This window comes from Oryx dammah, unplaced genomic scaffold (assembly GCF_014754425.2).
Source record: "Oryx dammah isolate SB20612 unplaced genomic scaffold, SCBI_Odam_1.1 HiC_scaffold_27, whole genome shotgun sequence".
In the NCBI taxonomy this organism is placed as follows: domain Eukaryota; kingdom Metazoa; phylum Chordata; class Mammalia; order Artiodactyla; family Bovidae; genus Oryx; species Oryx dammah.
This window is the reverse complement of record NW_024070211.1, coordinates 14,123,233-14,138,565: the sequence shown is the minus strand read 5'-3', so window position 1 is coordinate 14,138,565 and position 15,333 is coordinate 14,123,233. Positions and strand designations below refer to the sequence as shown.

Sequence of the window (15,333 nt, the reverse complement as noted above, 5' to 3'; positions counted from 1 at the left end):
TAATGTCTCCTGACCCAATTGCCCTTTGTTTGATGTTAATGGTTAGCATTCTTCCAGTCTCCTTTTTATGAACTTCTATACATATGTGAACATCTTATATTGATCGTACCTTTTTATATATAAGTAGGCTCACGCCGTGCCTCATTGTTCTGGGACTTGTACTTTGATTTTCAGATGCTTTAGAGTTTGAAGGCATTTCCAAGTTGGCAAATCTGTGCTTTCCCTGAACGCTGCATCATGTCTGTCTACAGGCACTGCTGGGACCAGAGGGTGGGCTGGGACTTGCTTTTCTCATTTCTGGTCACTGTCCTGTAGTTAAGAGCATGAAGCTCAGAGGCTGACAGATTGGCATTCAGGCCTGGCTTTGCTGCTATCTGAATGTGACCCAGGCAAGTGGCCTCACCTTTCCGAGCATAATTTCCTCATCTGTAATATAGAGGTAATAATTACTTACCTCACTGGGCAGTGGTAAGGGGCAGGTGAGATGACATGTACCTGTGTTCGGTATTTAGCACAGTGCCTGGTACAAGAAAAATACTCAGAAATGTTACCTGTTGTTGACTATACATTGTCCTCCTCCAAGGACTGCCGAGGTGAACCCCTGTGCATCTGGCTTCTCCCCATTTCAGATTATCTATGTGGGCCAGATGCCCAGAAGTGGGATTCCTGGGTCTGCAATGTTTTGAGGGGGTGTTTGAATTTGGTGGTGGAGGCAGGTGCCTGCCCGCCTTGACGGGAAGCAACCCATGGCTGCTCTCTGCTTTAATCCCATCCTTGACTCTGCGACACGGTCCCTCATCCCACAGCATCCCAAACAACCGGTTGCCATGGCAACTGTGCCAGCTGCAGGAGAAGAATGGAGGTTGTGCTGCGACAGGGATCGGCAGGTGGTTGAGGCCAAGGCTGAGTAGGGTGTGGGCAGGTGTGGGTGTAGTGCCCAGCTGATCTGGATCCCCTCTCAGGACTTGGCACCTTCTCCTGGAGACCGCTCAGCTCATATCAGGAACAGATAGACAGGTTCAAGGTCAGGCTCTGCTTCTTACAACTGAATGACTTTAGAGACATCTGTTCTCTGAATCTTAGTTGCCTCCTCTATGAAATGGGGATGGGGATCAGCTGGGCCCCAGAACTACTGGGAATCTGGTGTGAGAGGCTGGCTGTGTTGTGTTCTTTTGGTTTGATATCGAGATTCTTGGAGGAGGGCGGAGAAGTTGGTTTGATCCCCAGGGTGGTTAGTGAGATCCAGAGCCACTCTGTGGGAGAGCAGGAGGGGTGGGATGAGCAGCTCTGCCAGGGGCCCCTGCTCTGCCCTTCACAGTGCAGGAGGTACACAGCTCCTCCGGCCCCACTAGGCTCTCAGCTCAGGTACCCTGTCTGTAGCTACAAAGTATCAGGCTGTGTGTGAGGGAGGCACATGTCTCCAGCAGATGGACAGCCCAAGAATAGCTCTTTTAAGTGCTTACTGTATACTAGGAGCTTCACATAGGTCAACACTTCATGTTTAATCCTCATAGTAGCATGAAAATTCAGTGTTAATATGCTTATTTTGCTGATTAAGAAAACTGGGATTCAGAAAAGTGACTGACTGACGGTCACACAGCAAGTAAGTGGTGGAGTCAGCGTTTGAATCCCGGCCTGTTCAGTTCCACTGTGTGCCCTGAGCCCAGCTGCCAAAGGTCTAGCTATGAGATTTAGACTTTTTTCCCTCCTGAGGGAGAATGCAGTTTATTTATTCTTTTAAATTAATTTTATTGGAGTATAATTGCTTTTCAGTGTGTGTTTGTACTGTACCAAGTGAATCCGGTATACATGTATGTACACTCTCTTAGATTTCCTTCCCACTTAGGTCACCCCAGAGCACTGAGTAGAGTTTCCTGCGTTCTGCAGTAGGTTCTCATAGTTATTTCTTTTTTTCATAGTAGTGTATGTATGTCAGACCCAATCTCCCAGTTCCTCCCATCAGTACTTTCCCTCTTGGTATCCATAACTTTAATCTCTACTTTTGTGTCTCTATTTCTGCTTTACAAATAAGTTCATCTGTATCATTTTTCTAGATTCCATATATTATATGATATGTGTTTTTTTGTTTCTGACTTACTTCACTCTGTGTGACGATCTCTAGGTCTGTCCGGGATTTAGGTTTTTATGGGATTTTATTTGTTCAGCACACAGGGGTGCTCCTCCAGGATCTCAAAGTCCAGGGGAGAGGAGACAGAGAACCAGAATTGAAATGCAGATAGAAGCCTGGCATGTTCTGGATCCCCAGAGGACAGTTGAGTCTTCCCTGGGGAGGGGTGAGAGGGAAGGCTTGGAGGTAGGGTGGGGCAGAAGGAGGGGCTGTTGGAGCTGGGTTTGGGCAAAGAAAGTGGGTGTGCAGCAGGCCAAGACATAGGAAGAACATCCTAGGAAGGACAGAGCACATGCAGAAGCACAGAGGAGGCAGCCTGGAGCACTGAAGGAGAGGAGCAGTAGGGGGGACAGGGCCAGAGGGGAGGAAGGAAGTAGGAAAGATCAGTGAGCATAACATTGCTCTATTTGGGGGCTCCAAAATCACTGCAGATGGTGACTGCAGCCATGAAATTAAAAGACACTTGCTCCTTGGAAGAAAAGTTATGACCAACCACCTAGACAGCATATTAAAAAGCAGAGACATTACTCTACCAAAAAGGTCTGTCTAGTCAAAGCTATGGTTTTTCCAGTAGTCATGTATGGATGTGAGAGTTGGTCTATAAAGAAAACTGAGCACCGAAGAATTGATGCTTTTGAACTGTGGTGTTGGAGAAGACTCTTGAGAGTCCCTTGGACTGCAGGGAGATCCAACCAGTCCATTCTGAAGGAGATCAGCCCTGGGTGTTCTTTGGAAGGACTGATGCAAAAGCTGAAATTCCAGTACTTTGGCCACCTCATGCAGAGTTGACTCATTGGAAAAGACTCTGATGCTGGGAGGGATTGGGGGCAGGAGGAGAAGGGGATGACAGAGGATGAGATGGCTGGATGGCATCACTGACTCAATGGACATGAGTTTGAGTGAACTCCGGGAGTTGGCAATAGACAGGGAGGCCTGGCTGCTGCAGTCCATGGGGTTGTAGAGTCGGACCTGACTGAGCAACTGAACTGAACTGAACATTGTTTAAAGGGAATTTGAGAGACTGAAGTGTGGTCAGGTACCAGGAGGGAATCTCTCAAGGACAGGAAAGAAGGAATCTTTAACAACATCAAAGTTTACAGAGAGAGCTTTCTGTCTTCCAGGCACTGTTCTAAGAGCCTTGAATAATGATAATAATCCTTGCATTGACACTAGGAAGTTGATAACTGGTATGATCCTCATTTTACTAACGAGAAAACTGAGGCACAGAGAGGTTAAGTAACTTTCCCAAGATCACACAGATCCTAGGTATTGGCAGCAAGTATCCTATTGCATGAATATGGCACAATTTATTTATTCCTTGACTCCATGTGAGCATTTGGGTTGTTTGCAGGTTTTTGCTTTTACATCTGATGCTGCTGTTATGAACAGTTTTGTATGTTTCTTGGTACATATGGGCAAGAATGCCTCCATGGAATATTCCTGGGAGTGGAATTGCTAGGTTATAGAGTGTACATGTCTTCAACTTAGGGCCAGATGTGTCTGAAATGGTTGAAAATAGTCTGTACTCCCATCAGCAGTGCCAAATTCTAGTAGCCCCGTATCTTTACCAACACCTGATATTATCAAACTTCAGTTTTTGCCAGAGTGAGGATATGCTATGGTGTCTCAGTGTTTTAATTTTCATTTCCCTATTACTGAGGGGACTCTTGGCATAAATTCTGGTATTTTCTGTTCAGTCTTTTGCCAAAACATTTTGGTTGTTTTAACTTTTTCTTATTGATCTGTAGGAGTTTTAAAAATAAGTATATATTTTAGATACTATTCCATTGCCTGTTATATGTTTTGCAAATATATTTTCCCAGAGTTCATATTTTGATTTCTTTATGGTATCTGTTGATAGGTAGAAATTCTTTTTTGTTGTTGTTGTTTGGCCACACCGCACAGCATGTGGGATCTTAATTCCCCAACCAGGGATCACTGTACCTCCTGCAGTGGAAACTTGGAAGTCTTAACCACTGGACTGCTAGAGAAGTCCCAGAAATTTTTAATTATTAAAAAGTGTTTTACTGTGGTAAAACATATGTAATGTAAAATTTCCCTTTTAAAACTATGGTTAAGTGTACAGTTAAGCATGAAGTGCCTTCACATTGTTGTACAACCATTACTACTGTCCATCTCCAGAACTTTTTCATCTTCACAGGCTGAAATTCTGTACCCATTAAATAATAACTCCCCAATCTCCTCGTCCCCCAGCCCTTCATAACCTCTATACTACTTTCTGTCTTTTTGAATTTGACTATTTTGGTACCTCACATAACTAAAGTTGTACAATAGTGGTCCTTAATGTGTCTGGCTTATTTCACTTACCGTGATGTCTTTAGGGTTCGTGTTGTAGCATGTGTCAGAATTAAGGCTGAATTAACATTTCATGGTATGTATTTACCACAGTTTGTTTATCCATTCATCTGTCGATGGAAATTTAGGTTATTTTCACCTAATAGCCATTGTAAGTATGCTGCTCTGAATGTGCACGCGGGCTAAGTTCCTTCAGTCATGTCCAAGTCTTTGCGACCCCATGGACTGTAGCCATATCCAAATTTCCAGTAGTCTCATAAAGATGATCATTTATTTTTATACTTTTTTTTTAAGTTAGGGTCTAAATATGATCTGTATGTTAGAATTGGTTGATATGCTTTTTAAGCCTCTCTCAACCTATAGATGGGAGTCCCAGGTGGCTCAGTAGTAAAGAATCTGCCTGCCAGTTCAGGACATGCACAAGATGCACGTTCAATCTCTGGGTGGGGAAAATCCCCTGGAGGAGGAAATGGCAACCCACTCCAGTTTTCTGGCCTGGGAAATCCCATGGACAGAGAATCCTGGGGGGTTATTGTCCATGGAGTCGCAGAGTCAGAGACAATTGAACATGCACACACAACCCATAGATCTCTTTCCAGTCTTGTTTTTTCTGAACTTTTAAAAGTTTTTTAAATTAAAATCTTTTAATTTTATATTGAAGTATAGCTGATTAACAATATTGTGATAGTTTCAGGTGTATAGCAGAGCAACTCCACTATACATATATGTATATGCATATATGTATATACATATATGTATCCCTCAAACTCTCCTCCCATCCAGGCTGCCACATAACATTGAGCAGAATTCCCTGTGGTATACAGTAGGACCTTTTTGGTTATCCATTTTATTTTTTTATTTTTATTATTTTTTAAAATTTATTTATTTTAATTGGAGGCTAATTACAATATTGTGTGCTTTTGCCATACATCAACATGAAGCCACCACGGGTGTACATGTGCTCCCCATCCTGAACCCCCCTCCTACCTCCTTCCCTGTACCATCCCTCTGGGTCATCCCAGTGCACCGGTTATCCATTTTAAATATGGCAGTGTGTACATGTTAATCCCAGACTCCCTAAACTATCCCTTCCCCTTCTTCTTCCCCACTTGGCAACTGCAAGTTTGTTCTCTAAGTCTCTTGAAGTCTGTTTTTGAAGAAACTAAGTTGTTTATGTACTAAGTTGTAGCTTATTGCATCTCTGTGGAATAGTGAGACCTGATCCTCTGTTTTCTGTATTTTCTGTGAAGTGGTGGTTGAATCTGGAGCTTTGATTAGGTATAGATTCAAAGTTCTGGGCTGACTAATTTGTTTTTAGTGGTTTTTTTTTTTTTGGTCTTTTAAAAATTATCTTTCTTTTTTATTAGTTTTTTATTTTTATTTTTTGGGAAGCAGACTAATTTGAAAGCATATAATGTCTCATTTTATTTCTTTGTATTTTTGATGTACAATAAAATGGTAGTTTTTTAAAACTGCAGTTTCTAGCTATTGATGGTATATAAAATGCAATAGATTTTGCAGAAGTCTTTTATTTATATAATTTATCTATTAGGATTTTATTTGTTTTCTATGTAGACAGTCATTAAACATGCAAATAATGGAAATCTTGTTATTTCCTTTCCAATTCTTACATCTCCCCTACTCCATTTCCTTATTGTGCTAGCTGAGGCCTTTATAGTATTGTGTAGACCTGCATAACATTGAATATAAGCGGTGATAGCAGGGACCCTTATCTTGTTCTGGATTTTAAGGGGAATGTGGTCACCATTTCACCAGTATATTTGCTATATTTGTATTTATATATATCATTATAATATATATTATATAATATATACTATAATATAATTTATTATATAATATAATTATATAATAATATGTATAGTATATATTTGTAAGGGAACTCCCTTCTATTCCTGATTTGCTTGTTATGAAGGGAAAGTACATTTTAAGAAATATATTTTCTACAGGTTTTGAAATAATATGATTTTTATTCTCTTACTAATATTAGTAAATTTAAAGAATTGGATTTTTTAAATGTTAAGTCAGTCTTTCATTTCCAGAATAAACCCCAGTTGATCATGTTGTATCTTGTTTATGTTTTCTGGAAACATAAACATGTGTTGTGTTTGTTTCCAGAACATAATGATGTGTTTTGTTTCTTATGTCTTCTTGTTGATAGTATTTGGTTCGGAAATTTTGTGTTTCTGTTGATGAGTTAGTTAACTGGCCTGAAATGATTTGTTCCCATACTGTTCTTGTGAGGTTTCAGTATTCAGTTTTGCAGCTTCAGAGAATGAATTGTAGACTGTGTTCTCTTTTCCCATTTACTGCAGCAGTTTGTATAAAATTGGAATTATTTGTTCTTTGAACATTTCAGTAGAATCACCGGTTAAAGAAAAATCTGGATGGATGTTTTCTTAGGGAAGATAATTCCTTCCCTACTGAGTCAGTTAATTCTATGCTTCTGTGTTTATTCAGTTTTGTAAAAAATTTTCATTGAGTCAATTTTGGTAAGTTATGAGATGGCTGGATGGCATCACTGACTCGATGGGCGTGAGTCTGAGTGAACTCCGGGAGATGGTGATGGACAGGGAGGCCTGGCGTGCTGCAATTCATGGGGTCGCAAAGAGTCGGACACGACTAAGTGACTGAACTGTACTGAACTGAACATCTTTCTAAAAATACATCCACTTAATCTGAGTCTTCAAATTTACTTACATGTTGGCATAAAGTATTTTACAAATCCTCTAAGTTTTTTAAATACATGATTACTCATTGCAAATATTGTCTTGTTGTACCTTCCCTCTTTTCCTTATTGTTGCCAGAGAGTTATCTGCTTTTTGAGTCTTTTCACAGACCCGATTTTTGGTTTTGTTGACCCTGTCTGTTGTATATTTGTTTTTAGTGTCACACTTCTTTCCATTTATTCTCTTATTTTTATAATATTTTGAGAATAATGCTTGGTTCATTAATTTTCTCTATTTCATTTATAATAAAGTCATTTAAAGTTACAAAGGAACCTCTGATGATCATGTTAGCTGCATCCACATACTCTCATATATAACCTTTCTTATTATAATTCAGTTCTCAGTATTTCATAATTTTTACTACTCATTTTATTTGGCCTGTGTACTATTTATAAGCATATTTCTTAATTTCCATTCATATGAGTTTCTTTCTTTACTTTCCTTCTCTCTTTTTTTGTTATCCTTTTTTAAATTAATGAATTTATTTGACTGTGCTGGGTCTTCACTGCTGTGTGGACTTTTCTCTAGTTGCTGCACACGGGGCCTACTGTCCAGTTGCCGTGCTCGGGCTCCTCATTGCAGTGGTTTCCCTTGTTGCAGAGCACAGGCCCTAGGATGCAAGAGCTTTGGTAGTTGTGGCACTTGGGCTCAGCAGTTGAGGTTCCCAGGCTCGAGCGCACAGGCTCAACAGCTGTGGGGCACGGGCTTAGTTGCTTTGTGATGTGTGGGATCTTCTTGGACCAGGGCTCGAACCTGTGTCTCCTACAGTGGCAGGTGGATTCCTTACCACTGAGCCACCAGAGAAACCTTTATTGTTGCTTTTCAACTAATACCTATTGTGGCCTGAGAAAGTGATCTTTATCTGAGTCGTCTGATGTGGTAGCCACTAACCACTTGTCTCTGCTGAGCACTTGAAAGTTGGCCAGTCCAAATTGAGATGTTCAGTTCAGTTCAGTCATTCAGTCATGTCCGACTCTTTGCGACCCCATGAACCGCAGCACGCCAGGCCTCCCTGTCCATCACCAGTTCCCGGTGTCCACCCAAACCCATGTCCATTGAGTTGGTGATGCCATCCAACCATCTCATCCTCTGTCGTCCCCTTCTTCTCCTGCCCTCAATCTTTCCCAGCATCAGAGTCTTTTCAGATGAGTCAGCTCTTTGCATCAGGTGGCCAGAGTATTGGAGTTTCAGCTTCAACATCAGTCCTTCCAATGAACACTTAGGACTGATTTCCTTTAGGATGGACTGGTTGGATCTCCTTGCAGTCCAAGGGACTCTCAAGAGTCTTCTCCAACACCACAGTTCAAAAGTATCAATTCTTTGGCGCTCAGCTTTCTTTATAGTCTAACTCTCACATCCATACATGACCACAGGAAAAACCATAGCCTTGACTAGACGGACCTTTGTTGAGATGTACTATGACTGTAAATACAGTACTGGATTTCAGTAACTTAGTCACTGAAAAAAAGAAAACTCAGCAGTGGCCACAGCACTGGAAAAGGTCAGTTTTCATTCCAATTCCAAAGAAAGGCAATGCAAAAGAATGCTCAGACTACCACACAATTGCACTCATCTCACATGCTAGTAAAGTAATGCTCAAAATTCTCCAAGCCAGGCTTCAGCAATACGTGAAAAGTGAACTCCCTGATGTTCAAGCTGGTTTTAGAAAAGGCAGAGGAATCAGAGATCAAATTGCCAACATCCGCTGGATCATGGAAAAAGCAAGAGAGTTCCAGAAAAACATCTATTTCTGCTTTATTGACTATGCCAAAGCCTTTGACTGTGTGGATCACAATAAACTGTGGAAAATTCTGAAAGAGATGGGAATACCAGACCACCTGACCTGCCTCTTGAGAAATATGTATGCAGGTCAGGAAGCAACAGTTAGAACTGGACATGGAACTACAGACTGGTTCCAAATAGGAAAAGGAGTACGTCAAGGCTGTATATTGTCACCCTGCTTATTTAACTTCTATGCAGAGTACATCATGAGAAACGCTGGACTGGAAGAAACACAAGCTGGAATCAAGATTGCCGGGAGAAATATCAATAACCTCAGATGTGCAGATGACACCACCCTTATGGCAGAAAGTGAAGAGGAGCTAAAAAGCCTCTTGATGAAAGTGAAAGAGGAGAGCGAAAAAGTTGGCTTAAAGCTCAACATTCAGAAAGCTAAGATCATGGCATCCGGTCCCATCACTTCATGGGAAATAGATGGGGAAACCGTGGAAACAGTGTCAGACTTTACTTTTTTGGGCTCCAAAATCACTGCAGATGGTGACTGCAGCCATGAAATTAGAAGACGCTTACTCCTTGGAAGAAAAGTTATGAGCAACCTAGATAGTATATTCAAAAGCAGAGACATTACTTTGCCGACTAAGGTCCGTCTAGTCAAGGCTATGGTTTTTCCTGTGGTCATGTATGGATGTGAAAGTTGGACTGTGAAGAAGGCTGAGTGCCAAAGAATTGATGCTTTTGAACTGTGGTGTTGGAGAAGACTCTGGAAAGTCCCTTGGACTGCAAGGAGATCCAACCAGTCCATTCTGAAGGAGATCAACCCTGGGATTTCTTTTTTTTTTTTTTTAAACCCTGGGATTTCTTTGGAAGGAATGATGCTAAAGCTGAAGCTCCAGTACATTGGCCGCCTCATGCGAAGAGTTGACTCATTGGAAAAGACTCTGATTCTGGGAGGGATTGTGGGCAGGAGGAGAAGGGGACAACAGAGGATGAGATGGCTGGATGGCATCACGGACTCGATGGATGTGAATCTGAATGAACTCTGGGAGTTGGTGATGGACAGGGAGGCCTGGTGTGCTGCGATTCACGGGGTCGCAAAGAGTCGGACACGACTGAGCGGCTGAACTGAACTGAATAATGTTTTAGATGGATTATTAGGCTTGTCATATCGGCATGCATTTTAAAAAACATCAAAATTGGTGAATTCTTGTGTTCAGTTAAGTCGCTCAGCATCTTTTAATTTCATGGCTACAGTCACCATCTGCAGTGATTTGGGAGCCCAAGAAAATAAAGTCTGTCGCTGTTTCCATTGTTTCTCCATCTGTTTGGCGTGGAGTGATGGGACTGGATGCCATGATCTTAGTTTTCTGAATATTGAATTTTAAGCCAGCTTTTTCACTTTCCTCATTCACTTTCATCAAGAGACTCTTTAGTTTCTCTTCACTTTCTGTCATAAGGGTGGTGTCATCTGTGTATCTGAGGTTATTGGTATTTCTCCCTGCAATCTTGAATTTTTGTGTAGCTATTTTAATATTAAAGATGAAAGATAAAAAGAAACATTTTCAGAATACTATGCTTTATTATTTCAAGAAAGGTAAAAACACAACTGAAATGCAAAAAAAGATTTGTGCAGTGTGTGGAGAAGTTGCTGTGAGTGATTAAACATGTCAGAAGTGGTTTTCGAAGTTTCATGCTGGAGATTGCTTGCTGGATGATGCTCTACGGTTGGGTAGGCCAGTTGAAGGTGGTGCTGATGGTGGTTTAGTCGCTAGGTTGTGTCCGACTCTTGCAACCCCATGAATGTAGCCCCTGTCCATGGGATTTCCCAGGTAAGAATACTGGAGTGGGTTGCCATATCCTTCTCTGGGAGATCTTTTCATTGAAGTTGATAGGGATCAAATCGAGGCATTAATTGAGAACAATTAAAATTAATGTTATACCCAGCTTCCCAGGTGGCTCAGTTGTAAAGAATCTGCCTGCCAGTGCAAGAGATACATGAAATGTGGATTTGATCCCTAGATCGGGAATATCCCCTGGAGGAGGAAATGGCAACCCACTCCAGTGTTCTTGCCTGAAGAATCCTGTGGACACAGGAGCCTGGCAGGCTGTGGTCCATGGGGCCTCAAAGAGTTGGACACCACTGAGTGACTGAGCACAGATGCAGTGTTACACCACATGGGAGGTGGCCGACACACTAGAATATCCAAACCAAGTGCTGAAAGTCATTTGCACCAGCTTGGTCATGGTAATTGCTTCGATGTTTGGATTCCACCTAAGTTAAGCAAAAAAAACCCTTCTTGACTATCTCTGCATGCGATTCTCTACTTAAACATAATGAAAACATTCCGTTTTTAAAACAAACTGTGGCAGACGATGAAAAGTGAACACTGCACAATAATGTGGAATGGAAGAGATCTTGGGGCAAGTGAAATGAACCACCACCAACCATACCAAAGGCCAGTCTTCAGCCAAAAAAGGTGATGTTGTATATATGGTGGGATTGGAAGGGAGTCCTCTATTATGAGCTCCTTCTGGAAAACCAGACAATTAATTCCAACAAGTATTGCTCCCAATTAGACCAGCTGAAGGCAGCACTTGATGAAAAGCAACCAGAATTAGTCAACAGACTACGTATATCAGGATAACACAACGTCACATGTTTCTTTGATGACCAGGCAAAAATGGTTACAGCTTGGCTGGAAAATTCTGATTCATCTGCATGTTCACCAGACACTGTACCTTCAGATGTCTTTTTAGTTCGTCCTTATAAAATTCTCCTAGTTGAAAAAAATTCAATTTCCTGGAAGACTATAAAAGGCACCTGGAACAATTCTTTGCTCAAAAAAATAAAAAGTTTTAGGGAGATGGAATTATGAAGTTGCTTGAAAAATGGCAGATTGTAGTGAAACAACCAGTGAATAGATTGCCCAATGAAGTTCTTGGTGAAAATGAAAAATGTGTCTTTTGTTTTTAACTTTAAAACGTTGGGAACTTTTTGGCCAACTCAATACATATTGAAATGATAATGTTTTGGATGTGATAAGTAAAATGTAAAATGAATTTCACTTGTTTCTTTTTACTCTTCTTTAATGTGGCTAGTGGAAATCTTAAAAATACACCTATGGCTCACATTCATATTTAATTGGGCAGTATTGGTCTAAAAAATACTCATTTTTTGAAACTTGCTGAGATTTGCTCTATGGTTTAGGCTGTGTTTAATTTTCATATATGTTGCATGTATACTTGAAAAGATATGTGTACTCTAGTTGTTAAGAACAGTGTTCTATATATGGACATAGATTAAGCTTCTTCATTGTTTTCATTGAATCTTTTTTCTCCTGACTGATGTTTTTCAGCTAGATTTAACAATAATTAAGAGAAATACATAAAAATTTCTTGCTACAATGTGGATTTGTCATTTTCTTCATCCTTTGCCAATTTTTACTTTATGTTTTTGGAGGTTATGTTATTAAGTGTGTATATATTTAGAATTGTTGTAGCTTCTTGGTGAAACTGCTAGTCATTATGTAATAAGGTCTTTACCTCATTATTTTTTGCCTTAAAATCTGTTTTATCTGATATTTGTGTAGCTATAAAACTTTATTTTGGTTAGTATTTACCCATTCACATATTACTCCATTTTTTTCTCTTAACCTTTTTGCATCACTGTGTTTTAGAAATAGGTTTTACAAATACTTTTTTTCACTTTTAAAAATTTTATTGTTTTTAAAATTTAATTTTATATTGGAATATAGTTGATTAACAAATATGTTTCACGTGTACAGCAAAGTGATTCTGTTATACACATATCTACTCTCGTTCAAATTCCTTTATAAATATCTTATAATTGGATTTTCTTTTTTAAAGATCTGATAATTTTTGTATTCATTTGAAGTGTTAGTCCATTTACATTTGTTGCAGTTATCGATTTATTTGAACCTATTCCTACTGCCTTATTTTGTACTTTGAATATACTCTGCATTTTCTATACACTTTCTCCCTTTTATTGCCTCCTTTTATTTATTTATATTTTCTTTAAAAATAATTGATTAATATTGGATCACAAAATATAGGGAAAACACAACGGCAATGCCTGTGACCCCTTGGCTGTACTTCCCTTCCATAAATACCTTTTAGAACCCCAGATTCTTGCTGCCCAACCATTGTCTCACATCCTAGCAGCTGCAGAGTATATATCCAACCATGTGGGAAGCTTAAGCAGACTCCCTGTACTCAATGTGGTGTCCCTTCCAACTAAGTCTTCCAGCTCACTTTTGCCAGTATTGCAATAGCACTGATTGTTCCAGCCGTCTATGTCCTAAAACTCTCATGAAGGAATAGGTCTCAGGCAAGTTATGCCTGCACAGCCCTTAGACCATGTAGACAACACAGCCCTGTCTACACTTTTAAAAAGGCCCTTCTTAAACAGCCCTGACAGAGGTCCCTCCTCTGTGCCCAGTGTTCTAACCCCAGGCTGCCTGTGGCAGCTGGATGGCAGCCCCTGGGGTCCCCTGCAGCCTGGTGTGGTGATGGAGGAAGGCCAGGCCAGGCCAAGCAGGAAAAGTAAACCATTTTATTGGGCTCAGACTAGAAATCCACGGGTCTTGAGGACCTCTGTGAATTTTTCAGTTTTCTTCTGTGTTCTTTTCGGCCTGCTTCCGTCCCCTCATTAGCTACTACTATCTCCGAGAATGGGCTTCCCTGGTGGTGCAGAGGTTAAAGCGTCATATGGTACTTGGCCTTCTCTTTTCTCTTCTCCTTCTGGGTGGCTTTTACTGTCTGGTACGTCCAGCCAACCTCATGAGCCAGGTGCCCTAGGTAGGCAGACTTCTGCCTGGGCTTCAGAAGCACAAGCTTGAGGGAGGCAGGAACCACCGTCTGCTTTTTCTGGCCATAGGGTGGTGGGACCCCTTCAGACACCTTGAGGTGGTCCAGAGCGGCCTGGCCTCGCTTGGTCTTGCGGAGCAGTGTGCCTCAGGCCTTCGGGGGTTCAGCAGTGGTGGGGCCACAGAATGGCCTGGTGTTTATCCGTTTGTGGAGGAAGGCCGGGTAATTCAGTTTATGTCTGTAGAAATTGCCAGACATGCTGATGCCCTCACAGCACACGACCACAACCTTCTGGCCCAGAAGCCACCTGCTCGGCGATGACCTGCCCTTCCGCCATCTTTGGTAGCCAGGTGGGGCTTATCACCTCCTTTTAGATTGACTGCTTTTTCTTATTCCTTTTTATCTCTCTAGTAGTTTGGAAGTCTTCTGTATCCTATTTATATTCTTTTGATGTCTGTTAGAAATGTCAACAGAAATACCTAGGCTATCAAAGTATAAAGGTAGTTACTATCTTCCTCTGAAACAACAGGATTTTGGAATGCTTTAATTCCAGGTATGCACCTTCCCAATTTATGTGGTGTTATTATCTAGGAAGTTAGTCCTTAGTTATTTTTCCAATCCCACAAATTACCCAAATATTATAGTTTCATAGAATCTGTGTTTGTTTAGGTTTAACCACATACTTATCATTTTCTTTGGTCAGAATTCCTCTTTGCATCTCAGCTTTTCTGTCTGGATCATGTTTTCTTCTTTTTGCCTCAAGTACATCTTTTAACGTTTATTACAAAAGATAAAATTATTAAGAAAAAAACTCTCTTGGTTTTTCTCTATGATATCTTTATTTTTAAATTTTTAAAACTTTTTTTAAATTGAAGTATAATTAATTCACAGTGTTGTGTTAGGTTCAGGTATATAGCAAAGTGATTTGATTCACTGAATCTGTTCTTTTTCAGATTCTTTTCATTATAGCACAGGGAACTATATTCAGTATATTCTAAGGTATTGAATATAGTTCCCTGTGCTAAGGGAACTATATTCAGTATATTCTAAGGTATTGAATATAGTTCCCTGTGCTATACAGTAGGTCCTTGTTGTTTATCTGTTTTATGTGTAGTAGTGTGTGTATGTTAATCCCATACTCCTAATTTATACCCCACCTAGTTTGTTTTCTATGTCTGTAAGTCTATTTCTGTTTTGTAAGTTATGGCATCTTTATTTTATCTTCGTTCTCAAAAAATATTTTGTCTGGGTGTACAATTGATAGTTATTTTCTTTTAACACATTGAAAAATATTCTGTTATGTTTTGCCATCCATATTACTATTGAAAAGTTAGCTGTTAGTTTAACTGCCATTTCTTTGTAAGTAAAATATCTTTTGGTGAGAGGCATTATAGTGTTGGGCTTCCCCCCATGGTACAGTGGTAAAGAATTCACCCGCCAAGACGCAAGAGACACCGGTCGGATCCCTGGATCAGGAGGATCCCCTGGAGTAGGAAATGGCAGCCACTGCAGTATTCTTGCCTGGAAAATTCCATGGACAGAGGAGCCTGGCGGGTTACAGTCCACGGGGGTCACAAA

General features: G+C 40.5%; 1 protein-coding gene and 1 pseudogene across 1 annotated transcript in view; one reads left to right on the top strand and one right to left on the bottom strand.

Moving 5' to 3' along the window:
• The window catches only part of SPOCD1 (SPOC domain containing 1), a 49,071-nt gene that overhangs the window by 17,809 nt on the left and 15,929 nt on the right, over positions 1 to 15,333 (top strand).
• LOC120854420 lies at positions 13,511 to 14,473 on the bottom strand (annotated as a pseudogene).